We start from the raw sequence: 14620 nt of genomic DNA on the forward strand, positions 1-14620 counted from the left end.
AGCGTTATTAAATAATTATGTTTTGTATTCAATAACTAACTAATTTTTAATTTTCCCTATTTGTCCTAAATTTTTCATTCCGAAATAAAAACAAACTTACACGTAGGAGATCATTGATGTTAAATTTATTAATATCAGACTTGGAAGAATAAATGAGGGGAGAAGGTGGGGGAGGAGTTAGGATAGGGAAGGAAAAGATATATACACTGGTATACGCATACGACATAGTGTTGATGACAGAGCATGAAGAGGAGATGACGGGATTAATTACAGGATTAGAGAAATACATAGATGGGAAAAAGCTGAATGTACACGTAGGAAAGATAAAGATAATGAGGTTCAGAAAAGGAGGGGAAAGGAAGAAACAATGAACAGGGAGATGGAAGGAAATAAAATTAGAAGAAGTAAAAGAGTATAAATATTTGGGATATATCTTGCAAACGAATGGAGATCGTACAGTACATATAAGAGATAGGATAAAAAAAGCAGCAGGGGTAATGAAACAGATGTGGGGAATAGGAAAAAGAAGGTTAAAAAAATTGGAGATGGAGAATGTGGTTATTTGATACGCTGGTATGGCCGGTATTTGATAATGGAGAAGAGATATGGGGATAGAAAGACAGAAAAAATATTGAGAGTTTACAAGAAAGGTATATAAGGTGGTCACTAGGGGCAAACTGTAGGACGGCAGGATATATGGTGAGAGAAGAAGCGCAAAGGGATAAGTTAAGTATTAGAGCGGGAAAGAGGGCGTTGAAATTTGAGACGACGCTGAGGGAGGGAAAGGGAGGGGAGTTGGCGAGAAAGTGTTTGATAGAGGTAGACGAAAGGAAAATGAGGGTGATCGAACTAACGAGATGGGAAGAAGAAAGGAGGGAGTTATTTAATGATAGAGAAATAGAAGACGGTACTGGAGTTAACTATGAAGAATTGGAAAAAAGAGAGAGGGAAAGACATTTAATAGAAAGATGGGGGATAATTGAGGAATAAAAATACAGTAAATTGTATAAGATGATTAAAAAGGGAGGAGTGCCAAAGTATTTTATCTTTCGTTCGCTCTCTCACTCGTTTGCTAATAAGTCCTAAATTGCGCTATCGCAGGAAGTAGAGATAAAGAATTAGATATAAGACTTATGTAAATAGTTGTAAATAATTGTATATATAAAAAGGATAAGATTAAAACAAAAAATATATATAAGCGGAAAGATTATAAGGAATGAAAGCCTTATAAACCCTTAGGGGACACATTATGAATAAATAAGAAGTACCCAATACTGAGACAAACGATAATTTCGATCAGATAGTGGGACACCGTTCTTAAATCAATTTTATTTATTTGAAAATGAAACCTAGTTTGAACTAGTTGAAACTTAGTTTAAAAATACAAAATGTATTATTTTCTTTTGAATAATCAGTTGTCCCGGTACCCTTTCACAATTTCGTACGTGACCGTAATTCTGGACAAAAGGTTAGCCTTGTCGAAGCTTTACCGTCACTCCTTTCAAGCGGCAATAGTAGCCAGACAGGTATTTAAGGCGACCGTGAGCTGTGATTGAAATTATTATACAAAAATTTTGCATATTCTTGAACAGCTTGTAGTTTATTATTGTTTACGCGAGTTATAATAAGCTGTATATTGTATACGAAAACACTATATATGGCAGCTGCACTTCAAACTGAGTATTCTAACCTATAAAACCAAATCAGGTAAATATCAGCCTCCTGTCACCGAGAGTTGAAAATGGCCCATGTGTTGAAAACGGCCATGTGGCGGTGCTAGTAGTAACTTTGTTCTAGTTGTTTTGACTGTTATATGTATTTTGTCATGTTGAGCCGTTACAAACTCTTAAAGAAATTATCAAGAAAACGGTTTATTTATGTAATTCTTGTAAAGATTACACGGTGGATTTTTCTAAATAAAAATCAGGTTATAAAAGTAAACTCAGAGAATACACGAAGACCCCGAATAAAAGAGATAGAAGCTTTTTAATAGTTGTGAAAGATATGAGGAGAAATGGTTTCGGTTTAATTTTCAAAAAAGTTGGGTTAAAAGAATATGCAAGACTTTGAGACCACTTTTCTTTAATTTTTCCAGATTTACAAATTTTGAAGGTAAACTGAAATTTGTCAGGGTGTGAAAAAAAGTTCTTCAAATTCGTGGGAAATCTTTTAATGATTGTTTTGTAAGCAATTTCAAGAGAAAATCGAAAAAAGATCAAAAAACATTTTGAATTATTTCCTAAGATCTTTAAAAATTGTGAAAGATTTTGAAGGAAAATTTGGCCATATTACATAATGTTAGAAAAAAATTTAATAAGCTTAAGAGATATTCAAGTTTTGAAACGATTCAAAGATAATTAAAACTCGTAAAGATTTTCAAGAATTTTGTAAAGTTTCACGAAAATGAAAGACATTTTTTGAGGTTCCGAAGAAAAATTAAAATAATTTTTTATTTCGAAAAATTAATTTGAAGAGATTATTTTAAAATATTTTAGAATATTTCAAAAATAGTCAAAGAAGAATAGGAAAGATTTTTAGGCAATTTTTTTAATTTTGCAGAATATAAAATTCAATTTGATAAGATTGCAAAATAAAAACGAATAAAAATTGGGTAAATTCAAGAAAAGTTATCAAGAGAATGAACAAATTTTTTTTAAATTACTGGGAAAATTTAGAAGATTTTAAGGTAATTTTATTAAATTTGAAATGATATTTGTAAATTTTGAGAAAAATTCGTGTCAGTTGAAAATAGTTTCAGGAATTTAAGAAGTTTTAAATAGATTAAAAATATTTGAGAACTCGGAATTCGAATTTTTCATATTATTTCGTAAAATCCTATACTATGAAAAAAATTTTTTTAAATAGTCCAGATTCTATTTTGACAAGCCTGAAATATTAAAAATTTTTTCAAGAATCTTGTAAAAATTATATTTACATAAATTTAAAAACAGTGTATTAATACTTATTTTCATGTTCTTAATTCTCAATAATTAATTTCAACATGGATTTATTATAGCACTACGAAAAAATTTTTTTATTAATTTAAGTGTTGTCAAAGATAAAAAAAAAAATTCGTTAATAGTCTTTCTTTAAGAGCGACATGCAAATTTTTAAATATTTTAGCTTAGTTTTAAAGTATAATTGATTAAAAAAGATCACATTTGAGAGTTTGTTATTTCTTTATAATAGAAAACAATATTTTAGGATTGATCATATTTCTTGTTTATCATCTATAGATATAATAATTAGATTTATTCTGTAGTAACAAATATTTTTAAACAGAAACATAAACAAAAATTAGTTCTTCATCACTTTATTCAAAAGTGTTTGAAATGTCGGGACTAACAAAAAATAACGTAAAAATGAATAACAAAATCATAAATAAGTAAGAAAAAAAAATTGCTGATTATAAAATAAATGACTTGTTAAATGCCCATAAATATTTCTAGTCCTGAAATTTAAGTTTGACGAAATTTAAAATATGCCGAAAATAATTAATAAATAATTAAATAATGATTAATTAAATAGTTTGCCTTATTTATAATTATATAATTAGCTCCTAAATCACTAATCAATTAACTATGTTCAGCAGTTCTAAGTTTCAAGAATTGAAATATTCATGGGAATTCAATAATTTGTTTATTTTACAAATCAGTTTTGAAGTCGTTGAATTTTAGTTTCGGATATTTTTTAATTCGGGATTTTATTTGTTGTCAATTAAGGAACTTGTCGTTATTTGAAACTTGGAAAATTTTATAATTCTATAATAATATATATTTTTTGCATTTTTTATTCATTTGTGTATTTGTAATTTATTTTTTAATTATTTTTTATAAGTTCTGAATATCCATGCAATTTTTTTAGTTTGTTTGAATTCTGTCAATTATGGTGCTTCTTCCTATATTAAAAAAAATAATACGTAAGGACATGAGTCTCATTTGCTACTTAGCTCTACCTTATGGAGAAAAAATGATTTTGAAGGGGTTTTCATATTTATTTAGTAATTTTTATGCATTTTTCCTATGTTACTATATGGTTTTGTAGAACAAAGTTACTACTAGCGCCTCCGCATAGCTGTTTTCAACTGTCGTGACACATTTTTTGCTTTGGTAGTATAGTGGAAGCACCCCCCTCGTAAATATCGATATGAATGGAGCTCAAATCTTGATTTAAATTTTTTATGATGCTTATTCTAAAATTTGTAAAATAAATTTTAATTTTCAGATACAAATTTCAAACTGTCCAAAACGGCAAAATATAAAAACCCAAAGGTCATCAATACTTAGCTGAAGAATAAACAAAGAAGTCATAAATGCTCAAAAAAGAAAATGAAAAATGTGCATTTGCAACCAAAACTTGAATAGTTACATTTTCAGTTAAAAAGTTAATCATCAACCAAAAAGCCAAATTTTCTGAATAAAATTATCAAATATTCAATTGAAACAAATTAATTTCAAATCATAAAGATGCATTTTTGACAAAATGGTTTAACTTTCTATCAAAAAAATTAATTTCAAGCGGAAATGGTGAATATTTCATTGTAAAACTGAAACTTGTAAACAAGAAAATTAATTTCCGACAGCCAAAATACAATTTCTTAACGAAATGCATGAATTTTCTACTAAATGGTTGAATTTTCAACTGAACAAGGCCCATTTTTAAACGAAATAATTGAATTTTAACTAAAAACTTTCTTTTTTAATGAAACTGAATCATTTTCAAATAAAATGAATAATCCTCAACTACAATAGTTGAACATTAAGGTTATACGTAAATCCCATCCTCGTACAAACAGTAGAGTTCCATGGAGCGCCGTCAAGCCATACTACATTGAAAAAACGTCATGGACCCGCATGGTGAAGATTTCAGTGCGCTGCTGGCATAGAATTCGTAGGATTTGTGCATACTTATAGTTACCACTACTATGCCAGCGGCGAATTCGTAGATCATGCAACATTGCAATTAAAACCTAACCATGGCTGATCAACTGTCATGTGCGTTCGAATAGCTTGGTACAGCAGATAAGCTGCAGAGAGGGAACAGTGTTGCTGCTATGCGATACTGTTATGTTTATCAATTTGAAAGTGACTAAAAATTTAATGTTTTTCATTGAATTATCTAAGAAACTACACGGTGGAAAAACTTGATATATATTTCTTAATTTGTATTTTCAAGCAGCACTAATAATGACATTGTTTAAATTTCTCTACCTGTGCTTTTAATCACTATAAATTAAAATTCACCAGATTGCATTTTGCTTCAGTGTTCCGAATTTTGCCCAACTATACTTGTTTTATTCTTCTTCCTTTTCTTTAGTTCCTTTTCAAATCTAAAAGCTCTCCTAATTTGTTTACTTACCATTTTCCCCCTTAATAATTCTTCCCTTAACATGTATCGCGGACTACGCCATGTAACCCCCATAACCCAACTCAGAAATCTCTCATGCATGCTTTCTACTTTCCGATTGTCCTTCCATCCTTAGATGTCTACTCCATAACACAAAATTTTCCTAACTAGCAGATTTGATTCTTTTCTTCACCTGCGCCATCTTTTGCAGACATGCCTCAAACCAAAAACCTAGAATCCTACAGAATTTACACTTTTTGTCCATCATTTTTCAAACATAATTTATTTTGGTCTTTCTATTTCTAAAACACATCACCTTTGTCTTATCTACGTTCACTATCAAGTCTTTTGCTCACACATATTCTTACAAAATTCTGATCATTAACTTCATCCCCTTCTCATCATCTGCTAACAGAGCCACGTCGTACGCGTATGATAAGGATTAGAGTTTTCAATAACCCAAAATCGTTCCCCAGTCCTTTCTCCTTTAATTTCTCCTCTTAGTCTACCAGCAGCATATTAAAAAGTAGCGGACTCAATTGGCAACCTTGCCTAGGTCCACTTCCTGTCAAGATTACCTGCTCTTTTTTCTTTTCTATCTTCACCTTAATCCTGGTTTCATTAAAAATTTCTTTTATCCTCACCACCAACTTTTCCTCTTTACCCCTCTCTTTCATTGCCTGCTATAGCACTTTGCTGTTCACTGAGCCAAACGTTGTTTTGAAATCCAAGAACGATGCAACTAACGATTGTCGCACTTGCCTTTTCTTGAAATTCGTCTAAACTCTTATTCGAACCCGTGCTTCTTAGCTTGTTGAGTTGCTGTAGGTTTGAGGATTTCCCGCGTTTATCGCCTGTACCTGAATCGCATGTCGTTGCCATCCCCTTCCCTGGTCGGCGTTACAAAAATTTCTAACCGCTGCTGTCACTGTGGTCAACGTCCTACTTCCCCTCACTAAATAAGCTTTTAAAATCCTGACTTTTTGTACAACTACTGCCAACTGGTCTCTCGGATCGTTTTTGGTTAAAGCGTACCCACGACAATGATAATACCGATGAGATTATTTCCATAGATGGTTAGAAAATAAGGCACTAGCAGTTCCACTCAATGAATTACATTATTACACAACGATTTCCTTGCCTGAACTAGTGAGGCGGTTTCACGCGGCGCGACCAGCTACCAACTGAAAGCGGTTAGCGAGATGAACAGCGCGGGGTAGAGAACATGGAATAAGTTACAACCTAGTCTAGCTAAAGATAAGAAATAAGAACTAGCCCTAATTTTGAGGGATCGGAGTCGATGGTGAGGGTATAAGAGGAGGAACAAGACGACATACCAGCGGCGACGACGAATAGAAACCCCCAGAATCGACAGCATAACGAGAACCCCGACATTATGAATTGTTTGACAGTTCATAAACATTAAGCAGACAGCACCGTGAATCAGCCGTTTCTCAGAAACCATAGGTAGAAAGGCCGCATACTGCGGCGCGTGGCTTGGAGAAACGTCCAGCTCAAGGACCGACTACAGTAAGTTGATGCGAACGTAATCCTCCATCAGGCCGCGTAAAAGGCGTGTGCTCGAAGTTTTAGCTTGCGAAATAAGCCAGTTTTATGTTGTCAATCGATACCTGGCGAGATTCGCCATTGACCTCGATCTCGAAAACCCGATGAGACGTAGGTCTTAATAACTTATGAGGCCCTAAAAAGGTCGCTCGAGGGACTTTTTCGCGTGGCTCTTAAGCAATACATGAGTATAAGTCCCTAAATATTGGAATGAAAAAGACTTTATCTTATGCCTGTGGGCTGCCGGATTCGTTTTGAGCTTCCTCATATGTTCCCGAAATCCAGCACGTTCGTCCTTAAAACTTGAAGAACTGCCGATAATGTGCAAACTCATTCCCGATTAAAGCGTCGATGTTCAGGAGAGGGACAGCCTCAGGCCATCTCGAAGAACGATCAATGATCGTTAAATAGTAGCGGGAACCATTTCTAAGTGGAAGGAGTTCGATTATATCAACCTGTATTTAGCAAAAACGTGATTCTGGAGCGGCAATGGATGCTAGGAGCAACTTATCGTAGCGGGTGATCTTAGATTGTTGGCAAGGAATGCATGTTTTGGACCACTGCACGATGTAGCGATGCATTGCCGACCAGACATAGCTCTAGCGGATGAGACGATTAGTCGCTCTGGCTCTAGGATGCGCTTGACTGTGGAAAAGATCAAACACATGCCCACGGAGACAAAGTGGTATAAACGGACGCGCGACGAACCCTTATGGTCGCAAACTAGGGTGGCATGATCATTCACACATTGGCTCTGTTTTAAATGTAGCGAGTGGTTGTTATTGGTCATAAGCATGTCAAGCTCGGCATCGGAGGACTGAGCATGCGCGAGTTCAAGAAAAATTATCCCGTAGTTCTCCGAGCATGGTAAATACTTAATGTTAGTCGAGAATTGCAAAATTAATGCTATCGGTCGCTGTTGCTGTAGCGAAATCTTGTTCGAACTTTGAGTGAACATATAAATAAGCGGCTTATGATTTTTAACGATCTTAAAGATCTGATTCTCCGAAAAGTAGTGAAAATATCGAATAGCTTCATAGATAGCTTTTAACTTGCGATCATATGCGCTATATGCCCGCGGCGCTGGAGAAAATTTGCGCAAGAAAATGCCAGAGGCTCCCACGAGCTATTAACTAATCGCTCGAGCGAGGTATTTATCTTAAATCCGGAAACATTGGATACAAGCCGATTTTCGGCGTCGGCCGTTAAGTGCACTAGAAGAGCGACGTTAGATAGTTCATTCTTGACCTACTCGAGATCCGCTTCAGTCGGGGGATTCCAAGGAATCTCTCGCTTGTCATTTTTTCATGAGTCACAGAAAAAACTTTTTAACGGTGCCTGTTGTTCGGCGGCGTAAACAATGCATCGACGATAGAAATTAATTATACCAAGGAAGCGGCGTAAGTTCCTGATGGTTTTCGGCCTTTAGTATTCTAAAATTGCTTGGCCTTTCTCCAGGGTTAGTAAACAACCTTTCGAGCTGACCATGTAGCCCAGAAATTCTAATTCAGAGACCCGAACTCGCGGTTTCTGGGGTCAATTCTCCACAAAAATTCATTTAGACACTTGAAAACGCACCATAGATGCTGCTAATTCTCTCTGACCGAGGAAGAAGAAATTAAAATATGGTTTATGTACGCGAAAGGAAAGTCTAAGTCGCTTAGTGAGAGATTGATAAATCGCTGGAAAAATAGGCCTGCTCTTTGAATGCCGAAGCTCACAACTGTGTATTCAATAAGTGCAAAGAGTGTAATTGCTGCAGTCTTCGCAATGTCTCACGGCACTACCGGTATCTGATAGTAGGCCATTCGTAAATCCATTTCAGAGAAAATAGAGTCGTGCGAAGCGATGACGCGAAGTCGTGTAAGTGAGGCACCACATACATGTCTAGTATTGCGACACTATTTAATTTGCGGAAATCCCCAGATGCACGTTATTCTCCTGTTTTCTTCTTTTTTGAAAAATCGCTTTAGCCACAGCTATTTCATCAGGAGAAAGACGCTACCGCGAGTGTTTAGACACATCGGGGACATAAGGAAATATATGGTGAAATACATCGGCTTTGCACTCTATTACTTCGGTCGACACGGAGGTAATCTCTGGAAATTCAGTTACAATTTTCATATAGTTATTAATTTGATCAAAAACGCTAATACGCGAAACGTTTGCGCTTTTCATGAAAACTAGAATGCTACACCCGGATACGGTATCGTCGAGGCGCGAACTGTAAGGCACAGGGACGAGCTAAATATGTGACAACAGATCCGCTCCTATAATAGGGCGTAAAAACGCTTTGGCAATGAAATTCTAAGAAATATGGTGACGAATGTTGAAATCCAATTGCAGGCGTTTGGTGTGAAAGGTTGCGACCTTAGAGTCATTTATCGCGAAAAGCATTAAAGAGTTGGGATTAGATTAGACGGTTCTTCGATTATCTTAGCGTAAGAAAACATCAGAGTATCGCTTAACCGAAGATCAGGGTAAAGGAAAATTATTTGCCTTAGAATCAAAACTTTGGTGGTGAAAACCACGTGCGTTGGCGCTTCTGCTGTGAGATCTCGGCTTGGAATTTTCCACCTCATAATAAAACTATGCGTAATAAGACTATGCGTCTGCGTAATTTCATATGCGATTTCAACCTGTTTAAAAGGCGATTGAACTATGTTGAACCATGATGAGATCTTCTCGCGATGACAAGGTAACCGCTAGGAATCGACTCGTTCTAAAGTCCATGAACCGTCAGAGATTTCGGGGTCCCGAGGGGAGTTCGACCTAGTACCGCTTTGTTCGTTGAACATTCCAGCCACACACACGTCTCAAAAAACCAAAGATGACCAATTAAATTCAGAAATACCGTTATCATGAGCTATCGATAAATTTTAAGGCGGGTTGGTGCGTCCCTCGAGAGGTCGACCCAATGAGAAGTCGAATCTAGGTTGCGAAGTTCAGCAGAATTTTGATATTGCAGGCGAAAAGTTCTACACGGCGACGAAATCGGGCACGCGCCAAATCGTCTGCAAAAAAATCGAAAACAGTAATTAAGTCTAAATACCTGAGCTCAAATCGGACGACGTGTCACAATAGGTTTGAGGCCCACACCTGTCAAAATATCTTGCGCAGAAATGAAAACTAAAAACTCGTAAAACGGGAGACAGATTTTGAAGGCAGAAGAAATTCTGTGTCATTACTGCATATATGCGCACGAAAACGAATGATAAAATGGCCGACGAATGTAAATATAATGGCCGTTACGGTTAAAAATTGTAGAACGTTGGTTTTAATTAAAATGTGAATTGATCGTTATAGTTTCTAAAGTTGATGATTGATACTTTTTTTTTAAATTTTGATAACAATTTCGTATTTGAGGGAGGGCAGAAAATGGCTGAAATTTTAAATTGTTTGCAATTTTGAAAAAGCACCCTTACATGGTTTTGAAGAAATTGCACAATTTTGGTAGATTCTCGGCTCCTGACGACGATGCGCGCGGATCTCACTCCTGGCTCGGAAAGGCGTCGTTAGGCGGGGCGAATCCCAGGGAAGACAGATTGGCAAATCCGGTATGGAAACTGTGACAATGAGGTCTAAGAACTCTGAAACAGTTAGATCGGGCGTGCAATTGGAATTTCAGTGGTGCAAAGCGAAGGAGGCGAATTCTTGCAGCGAGGAACCGGCTGCAAGCAGGGCTTTGGTAACCGCGTGGCAAAGACGGCGCCCAAATGATCGGGCCGGACACTTTGATGAATAACTTACAAAAATCAGAAACGTTGCGGGTTTTCAGACCAACTCAATGTCACCAGTGTGGTGTAAAACCGTACCAATGCACAAGAATTTCCCCTCACTGAATTCCTTTATTACAGAAAGGTCCCTACCCAGTGCGGTGTAGAGAACATGGAATAGGTTGTTACAACATAGAGTGGAAACTCACTGGTTCTTTCGCCGTTACATGAAATCCCTATAATCGTGCGTTAATTGTTACCATCTGGCGCCAGTTTGTGGACTTTGTGTCTTAGGCACCCTACCTTACCCAGTGCTCCATGACGTTACCGCCTTAGTCACCTACCTCTTGTCCTGCATTTATTTGCACTACTTCTGACCTCAAGAACTTTGCACACTCCAATTTCTACTTCACAAAACTTACTTACGTCCTTGATACCTCTGCCTTCAATCACCATTTTCCCATTACATCTGATCACTGCACGATCTGCCTTTTCTGCATCCAAAGACGATTATTTTCTTCACCAAAGCCCAAAAAACATCTCTTGACACAACATAATTATCTGACGTTCGGTACCGGAAACGAAAGCCTATTATTTTTTTTGGTTTAAAATTGATCTTTTTATTTGGAAATTAATCAGTGAATTCAAACTGGCGGTATTTCGTGAAAAATTCGACTTTTTGGTAAAAAATAACCTCAATCTTCCTGGTTGAAAATTCCCCTTTTTCATTAAAAAATTTAACTACTATGTGGAAAGTGGAACTAAATGGCAAAATTTTGTATGACAATATTATTCTTCAGGTGAAACGGAAGAAGCTATAAGTAATTTTATTAATAAAAACTGCTCATGATAATTTTAAATGTTACTAAATGGCAATATTTTCTCTGATGAAATTATTCTTCGAGGCATCAAAGAATTTGCTCTACTAAAACGAGAATGGCCCGTGTTCAAGAATGCAACATAAATTAATTTGTCCATGAAGCATGCTTAGGACTATAAATTTTTGTTAAAGAACAATAATGTGTATCATGTTTAAAAAAGCTTAAAAACAAAATGATTTTTCTTCTACTGTTAATTAATATTCGCTGAAATATCATTAAACTTTCCCCTCGATCCCAGAGTCATAGAATAGACACTTAAAATTTAAGAGAATTTTTTCATAAAAGTATCAATAAATAAATAAAATTTGTGATAATAATGTTTAAAAATGCATGCATAAATATACAAATTCTAAACAATGTAGGATCCCTTTGAATAACTAAATCGATACAGTTTTGATGCGTTTTTTTCTGAATAAAATTTAATAGTGAGAAATTAAGATTGAGCAAATGTTTGAATATTTACTTTCGCTGTTTAATAACCTAAGGGTGTATTTATAAGAGCTTTTTGAATTTTTGTGTTTTCATTCAGAAATATACATAACAAAATGTTATAAAATTTACATATATTTGTTGTGAATCTTGAGTATAGATTAATCGGCATGCCATTAATGATGAGAATATGCCGGGTTAAGTTCAGCTCCCAACACTCCTTTCTCATTATTGTAAAATAAGATCAAATGTAAGTTTCCAAAATTAAGCAACTTGTTTTGAAGACCATCTTGATTTCCTGGTTTTCTATGTTTATTTTCAGGTAAGAGGGTAATATCTTCCACGCGTTCTGTACCAGGATCTACCGTTAATTTATAAGCTCTGCCCCTATGAATGATGTAAGATCCTTCTGGGCTGGGTTCTATATCAATCAGACGAGCTTAGAAAGACAAGAAAGATTTGTGAATTTGAAAAAATAATTACAATTTGATCTTAAACCTAAAAACTAAACAATTCTATAACAGGCTGTATAGTGTGTACTAAAATCCTGGATAGAAATTTTCTAAGAATTGCAGGTTTTTTCGAAGTATAATTTTTCATAGTACGGATTCATTCAAATATTTGGCGTTCAATGAATGCATTATATTTATAAAGACATGATGAACAATTATCATTTTAATTTGAAAATTTACATATTTTGTTGTAAATTTATATTTTATTGGTAGAATACGAATCTTTATGGTCAATCATTTATATTTTAGGTATTATTCAATGAGTTTTGCATGAAGTTTTCAGTATATTTTAGAATGAAAGTATGTTATTCTACACTTTAAATAAAGAAATGCGTGTTTTACTGCTTAGCTAAAAATTCTTTCCAAAAACACTGAAAAAATATATTTTTTAAATAACCCAGTTTGTTAATAAACATACATATTTGGTTGGGTTCTCTTTCACTTGATGAGGAGTTCTCAGCGCTACCGAATGATTGTAAAAAATATCAAAATTTTCAAAAGGACGAAAATTGCGGCGGTTTTCTGAAAATTGTGAAAATTGATTTTCTCGAAAGGGTCACCTTTTAAAATTTCTATTTTCGATGGTATAGACTACATATTCTCCAAGTTTAGCTATTGATCAACAATTTCTTCCTATTAAAAAAAACATTTAAAAAAACTAAAGTTGTTAATTTTTTCAAAAACTACCGCAGAAAGGAGTCAATGTCAAAAGAAAAAGTTTTTTTGAAATAAATTTCCTTTGAACAGGCCCTTAAAGAAAGTTGGGTTAAAAAAATGGTAAAAAGCAATGTTGCAGGAATTTTTTAATGCTGAAATTTTTTCCCATATTTTGCGTCGTTTGTCTTAAAATTTAAATTTTCGACTTTTTTATAGTATTTTATCTTATCTCTTATCTTTTGGTTGAAATTTAATGTTATATCTTATGCATATCACATATGTCTTCTCTGCATAACTTTTGCTTAATAAGTCTTTTTGTAGCTTGTGTCATTCTTCAAAAATTTAATTTATTTGTTATTTTTTACTTTATTGTTATTTGCTAAAGGAGATTTATTTTAGCAAACTTTTCCTGGATACACACTCTTTTCTTCGGTCGTTTTTGAAAAATAATAACAATTTGATATTTTCAAAAAATGCTTCTTCAATAGGTGGCCTTTTCGAAAACATCCATTTTCAAAATTTTCAGAAAACCCACCACTATTTTCTCAATTTTACACATTTTCATACTCTTCTGGCAAAAAAAATTTTCAGCCAAACGGTTAAACACGTGTAAATTGTTCAATTGTTTTGTTAAAAGCTCTGCTTCTTTATTGAAAACAATTTTTTTTACCTGAAAGTTTAACTACTCTGTTTAGTTGTAAATTAATTATCTTCAGTTGAAAATTATACTATTAAGTTAAACCTTAATGCATTTTGTTGAAAATTCGAGCATAAAATTGCCTTTTTAAATTAAAAAATCATGTTTCGTGTTATAATTTATATAGTATGTTGGCAATTCTTTTTTTCTGGTTAAAAGTTGAACTATTTTATTGAAAATTTGTTTTTGTTCATGTCAGGTTAATATTGAAAATACAAATTTACCTATTACATTCTTGTTAACAATTTCATGTATTTTTATAAAAATTAATCTTTTTGGTGGAAAATAAATCCATATGTTATTAATTCTATCTTTTTAACTAAAAATTCTACTTACTGGTTAAAAATATATTTTTTTATTCTAGATTCAATTGAAAACATAAACATTCCATTTTTCGTTGAAAATTCATGTTCTTAGTTGAAAATTCACTTCTTATGTTGAAAATCTATTGTTTTTGTTAGAAAATTGATCTTTATGGTTGCGAATCCACCTTTTTGGTAGAACATTGGACTTATTGTTTTAATTTTTTTTAATTTAATTATTTCATTGTATATTTGTTCTTATAGTTCAAATTTTTTATATTTTTTATTGAAGATTTATCATTACAGTTGAAATTTAATTTTTTTGTTTGAACGTTAACTATTTTGGTCTGAAAATTTATTTATGTTAAGTTGAAAATGAATTTTGTAATGAAAATATAACTATTACAGTTTTCGTTGAAAATTAAAGATTTAATTCAAAAATTCCTTTATTTTCTTAACAATTGATCTTTTTGGTAGTACTAATTAATGTCTTTTTAGTTGAAAATTTATGTAT

The sequence above is a fragment of the Belonocnema kinseyi genome, chromosome 8 (genome assembly GCF_010883055.1).
Source record: "Belonocnema kinseyi isolate 2016_QV_RU_SX_M_011 chromosome 8, B_treatae_v1, whole genome shotgun sequence".
Classification (NCBI taxonomy): domain Eukaryota; kingdom Metazoa; phylum Arthropoda; class Insecta; order Hymenoptera; family Cynipidae; genus Belonocnema; species Belonocnema kinseyi.